The sequence below is a fragment of the Ruditapes philippinarum genome, unplaced genomic scaffold (genome assembly GCF_026571515.1).
Source record: "Ruditapes philippinarum isolate M1 unplaced genomic scaffold, ASM2657151v2 ctg8073_1_1_1_1, whole genome shotgun sequence".
Taxonomy (NCBI): domain Eukaryota; kingdom Metazoa; phylum Mollusca; class Bivalvia; order Venerida; family Veneridae; genus Ruditapes; species Ruditapes philippinarum.
This window is the reverse complement of record NW_026862239.1, coordinates 36,544-42,856: the sequence shown is the minus strand read 5'-3', so window position 1 is coordinate 42,856 and position 6,313 is coordinate 36,544. Positions and strand designations below refer to the sequence as shown.

The following is a 6,313-nucleotide window of genomic DNA, read 5'->3' as shown; positions in this document are numbered from 1 at the left end:
TTGTTGTTTTCTCGTCTACGGTAAGTATCTTCCCCGTTGCCTCTAGTTTTTATTTCTTGATTACTCCCCACCCCCTCCCCGGTCTCCTGTCCCCTTCCCCTTTGTGGGCCTATTTTTATTTTCTTTGAATTCCTAATCAGTTACAAATTAATTATCATTTAATGATTAACCTGTCCGTGCTCTGTCTTTGCCCTGTCCTGTTTTTGTTTGGGGTCCCCCTGGGCTCCTTGCCATTGTTTCTTGTTGCTGGGTCATGTGGGGGTTGCGTTCATTGAACGCCGCCTTTCCTTGTTGATCTTGTTTATCATATTTTACATATGGCTTTCATATTTAAATGTTGAATTCTGCTTAAGCCGGTGCTAGGGGGCGTGGACGGTAACTTGCACTTTCCAGTACCGTCCATGAACAGGCTCAATCAAACCGAGCCTGCAACATTATTCAATTTTGCCGTGTTGGGCTTTCTTTAGGGATTCTTTTTTTATCTATTTTATGATCACATCCGTGTTATTTGTGCCGTGTGGCGGCTGTAAAAAGTCGCCCCGTACATTTAATCAATGATGTTATATTTTCGATCCTTGAAGATCGTTCAGCACGACATTATTGTTGTGCTTGTGGTATTTTTAGTTTCAACTTTTTGGCATTTTCTAGTTGGGTGGTTCCAATATTCCTACTTGAATAATGTTGAATCACCCTTAGGATATGTTGCCTGCTTTTTAAATTTGTCTTTTGACGTCTTATCTGTGATACGCAGGCTTCATAACCTCTGATCCCCTTTCAAAATTCTATTTTATTTAGTTCCGCCCATTGTTTTCTCGTTTAGGGCACACGCTTTTTATTACTTGGGGACCATACGCCGCTTTTCATGGAATGGCACGGAAGTGTCACATTGAAGATTCCATGATAACCGACGTATGAACACATCTGTGGATGTTTCTAAATTCAAAATTCTACCCTTTCATATTTAAATGTTGAATTCTGCTTAAGCCGGTGCTAGGGGGCGTGGACGGTAACTTGCACTTTCCAGTACCGTCCATGAACAGGCTCAATCAAACCGAGCCTGCAACATTATTCAATTTTGCCGTGTTGGGCTTTCTTTAGGGATTCTTTTTTTATCTATATTAAGTGACCTTGAGCTACGTGTGAGGCTTTCCATTTCTCTATAATCTTCAGGGATACCAAAGTCAACTTTAACCATCACATAAGATTCACCAAGAGCAAAATGAGCTTTTATTTCTCGGGGGGACAAAATTTGACGTTTTATGGCTCAAAAGATGTAGATTCCCTTTTGACGGAACTTTTTTTGGCAGGACCTTTTAGCCAGCTCCCACCCCTTCAAAAAAACTTTTTTTTAAACCAAAGGTTCCCTCCAGGGGGAAACCATTTCGTTAACTTTTGTCAGGGGCATAGACCGGATATGACATCAATCATTTACATTCTGGTTTATGTTCCTTTATGTATTTGTAAGGCTCTAAGGCAAAGTTAAAGGCTGTCCTGGTGGTAAACAGATCCTTGGGAGCCTCCTGGACCTCCTGGGGATGTTTCTTCTTTGCGTAAAACCTCAAGTCACCTACTCGTTTTAAGATTCTCGGCTCCTTTGTCATGCAGAAAGGACAAACAACCTTCACAACATCATGCTTGTCACTCCTGATGTGCTCAAGCAACTCGTTTTTGACAAGAAAGGTTGCTGAACATTGGCTGCAGTCAAAATTACCAACAGTAGACTGCACCTTCCTTGTGTCACCAGAAGCTATGCCTATTTAAAAGAGAAGAAAGAAAGAAAAGGTAAGTTAAAGAATACAGCATCTATGTGACAGACATGACAAACAGTTCTCTCAGTTAAAATCAATATTGTTGAAGATTATCTGCCAATTTAATGTTCTCACTGCGCCTCATCTCTACCAGTAGAACGCGTTTGAGCAAATAGATGGCGAGTGATCAATTCACCTTCATTACTCAAATAAGAAACGTCTCGGTTCGAAATTATGTGTCGCACACACAAACTTAGTAATGGGCCAGCCATAAGATACAAAAGATGCAGCTGCGCAGACTTGCCACACAAAATCGACATTATTCTAACATTTTGATTTTTAATCCTTTTGAGTGGTGCTTATACACTGCTCCTTAAGCCAAACAGGAATCTGAGAACAAACATACTTCATGAGTCTATCAACATGCAACGGCGAGGCCGAAGACTTTGCTGACCTTCTAACGAGATAAACAAGGTCATCGATTTCGATTTGACATATAATAACGCAAGGACCTTTTCCAACGAGGAGCTAGTTTATTGCTTACACCTGGACGTCGTGTTGGATCGTGAACCCAAACAAGATCTCCAGGTTTAAATGTTCTCTTTTTAGAAAAGAGGTCATAATGCTTTTTACGGTAGATTGCGTTTGTTTTGAGAACTTCGCGAGCCTTGTTATGTATTACGTCGAGTCGTTGTTTCGGTTCTGTCACATAAGAATCGGTTAAGGCTCGAACTTCATCTGATAAAGTTTGCGCTAATAGCAAGCCAATCCATTTTACTTGGAGTGTGACCGGTACTTGAATTTTTCGAAGAGCGGTAAGCTAACGTAACTTGTTGAAGATGTTGGTCCCAACTGCGCTGATTATCAGCACAAAACATTGTGAGCATTGCAGCTAGTGTTCGATTAAATCTTTTAACTGTACCATTTGACTGGGGATGCGATGGTGTACTTTAATTTTATGTGATGTATGTGCAAAAGTTCGCACATATCGCTAAAAAGGTTTGAAGTGAAGTTACTGCCTTGATCGCTATGAATGGTAAGAGGTACACCGAAATGAGAAACATAATGATCAACGAAAGCTTTCGCAATGGTAACTGCTTCTTGATTAGACAAGGCGATAGCGTCTGTCCAACTCGTGAAGCAATCGCATATTACAAGTATATATGAGTAACCCGAGGGCAGATTTTGGAAGTGGTCCAAAAATATCAATAGCGCACTTTTCAAGGGGCTCTGAAACATATGAAGATCCAAGGGGAGATTTGACGGGTTTTGTGGGTTAACGTGATGCACATTGGCCGCATCTTTTACAATAATTCTGGATGTCCTCTTTCATTCCAGACCAATAAAAGCTTTGGTAATGTAGGAATGTCGAGCAGAAAATGAATAAGTTCTTTACATCTTGATTTAGGGACAACAATTTGTTTTATTTGGCTTTTCTCATCATCATAACTGGTTCCAACTAAAACTTTGTCTTTTATGGAAAGCCTTTCCCACATTCGCCACAGTGAATTTGCTGAAGACGAAAGTGAGCTTACAGCGTGCCATCTAGGGCGATCAGACTCATTTTCTAAAGCTTTAATAATGAAATTTAGTTCAGGATCTTTCCGTTGCTGTTCTGAAATTTCAGCAGGGCTCCAACCTGGCACTGAACATAATGAGTTTCGAAATAAAGAAAACATTTGACTGTGCGTTACAGCTCTTAACAAGTGACCATTGTTTAAGTCTCTTCTTTGTCAGTATAAGAAAAATCATTATTATTTTTATCTGAAGATTTGTCAGTGTGATATAAGAGATATTTTGAAAATCAGCTAGGGGTTCATCTTAGGCATTGTTGCTTTTATTTAGCACATTTGGAACAAGGTGACCTAGATAAAAAAATCACTTAATAGATTTTCATAATGGAGATATAAACTGTTGGATGAATAGAAAATAAGTTAATTTTTACCATTTTTTGAAGCGTTAAAGCGTTTAAATGCACACCTATTTTTATGTAAAACGAAATATTAAAAAGAGAGTCCCGCGAACCGGATTCGAACCAGTGACCTAAGGATGACATAATTACCACTACAGTCCTCCGCTCGACCAACTGAGCTATCACGGGGCAGACAAGCTTTTATCTTGTTTTTACTATATTTGTATCAAAAGAAAATGTATCGTTAACCAGTTAATCAAATTGTCATTAATATACTCATTATGGATAAATTAATTATTTTCACTCCTGTTGCTATTATTAGATTACATGTACAAACATTGAGAGAAATAATAAAAATGCTGTGATATCTATAATAAATGATCATGTTTTTACCAATTTATAAATATGTTTATCCTATTAAGCTGTATCTTATTTGTACCGGCAAGGAGCACAGCAGGACAGTCAGGGCACACAAGGCAAAGCACGGGCCGGGATGAATAAAGAAGGTCCAAAATTGAAGACAAAAATAGATACAATGGAAACCTAAAGGTAGTCTTACACAATAAGTTTGACAATGCTGCAAGATTTAATTTGATTGAGCCTGCTAATGGATGACAGTGGTAAATACAAGCTACCGTTAATGCTCCCTAACACCGGCCTAAACAGATTAAAATATCTTTGGCAGTCTTAGTCCTGCTGTGCTCCTTGCCGTAGGTCCAATGTTGCTCGGTCGTATGGGGTTGCGTTCATTGAATGCCACCCTTCCTTGTTGGTCTTGTTCTTTATAATTTCTAGCAATGAAATTTCTCAATTCTGAATAATTTGTCGATGATGAAGAATTTATTATTCTTCTTTTGTGAAGATATTACAGATATCTAATCAGTTGATATGGAGATAAATTTACAGACAAACGATCTGGCTTAAGTATGTTTTGGCGATTAAGATATATGAACTTGTAATAAGTCCGAACGATGACATAAATGACAGTTATGATTTGTTCAGCTAGGTTTGATGTACCATTTGGAATGGATTTATATCCAGTTCTGTGATATGATCGACAGCACTAAGCGAAAACTTCTGACAGAAAAAGTCTTGCAAATCTTGTTATATATTATATTGATTGCATAGAGATGGTGACTGTCACGGTATTGGGAGGAACCATGATGGAAACATAACAATTTCTGGCGTATTTCTACTGCTCGTGCTTGAACTTTTTACAGGAAACATATTCTAATTCAAACTGATCTGAAAGCAATGAATGTACTTTAAATCTTAATAATATGATGGTTTTATTGTGTTTTTAAGAAGAAAATATTCTTCAAGTGTAATCATAACTTTGTCACGTGGTAGATACAGTAATTGCCGCCTTGGAGGTCATCATTTCTCATTCGTATGGTTTTCATCAGATACTTATTACTATTATAAAGAAAAAAAATGTTGTAATATTTTTAAAGCCTTTTAAGGACTTAAATAAAACCTTGATAATATTTTGGTACAAACAAAATGTATTCTAAAAATTCAGTTGTGATGCTAGTGTTTCACTGTATACGGGCTTTGTGAAGTTGTAGCATTTTAAAAGCATATGACTGCATTCGTCAAAGATTCGTATGCAAATATTGATTGTTATTGTCAAAATCATTCGTTTGCAAACATTGATGGTAAAGATATGTGTTGAGTTAAACAGTATTAGTTATGATGACTGGTATGCAATTAATTGTAACTGAGGAATTTCGTTGACACTTGGTCACGTTTTTAGAAAAACATCTACGAAGTTTTTTAAACAGGAAAGAAAAAAAGCCAATTCTATGTGAACATTAGTTTTGTTAATGCGATCAGTCTAAAAATAAATTGCCCAAAACAACTTATTAATATATAGTCTCTACATGTTTTCTTGTTAGCAAATAACGTTTAATATAGGGGTATAATTAAATTCATCTCATTTAGAAATAAAATAGAAATAAATAGAATCCCTAAAGAAAGTCCAAAACGGCAAAATTGAAAATGTTGCAGGCTCGCTTTGAATGAACCTGTTTATGGACAGTTCTGGAAAGTACAAGCGACTGTCCACACCCCATAGCACCGTCTTTAGCATATTTAAAAACACCGCGAAATGTTTTTGCTTTTGATTTAATTATTGAAAAGATCAAACTGCATTTGGACAAATTTCATCAGAAGTTGTAGCGTTTAACTTGCTTTGTGTAAATCCATCATAATCTTGTCAAACATAGAGCTACAGAATCTATCAATATTTCAAAGATCTACACCGTTCATAGAATTTCTTATTTTTCTATTTTAGACTGTTTTGATGTACCTCTTGTAGATTTTACAGTTTTAAAATATGCCCACGGCTTTTGTTGGTATGAAAAAATCCCACAAATGTTTCGCAATGGCGTTTTCTCATCATCATTGTTAAATGACACTAAATTCTCAACAACAACAACAACAACAACAACAACAAACCGTTACCGAGGTTACAAAGATGTCACCAATTCATAAGAGAAGAACATGAATGCTTCTGTATCAAATATATCATTTTCCTATGATTTGTTCTTTTGGAAAGTTTTTTTTTTAAATTATAGTTTCGTTGTCTTTCTTTTCTTCTTAAATATGATTTCTTATAATACTGCAAGTTTGTATCGTTGCCGTTTATTAT

The 6,313-nt window shown here is 36.7% G+C and overlaps 1 non-coding gene across 1 annotated transcript; it reads right to left on the bottom strand.

The window, feature by feature from the left end:
• Positions 1–3,763: 3,763 nt before the first annotated feature.
• Trnay-gua (transfer RNA tyrosine (anticodon GUA)) lies at positions 3,764–3,849 on the bottom strand. The gene is given in 2 exon segments: positions 3,764–3,799; positions 3,813–3,849. It is a non-coding gene; the product is annotated as a tRNA-Tyr (tRNA).
• Positions 3,850–6,313: the final 2,464 nt, after the last annotated feature.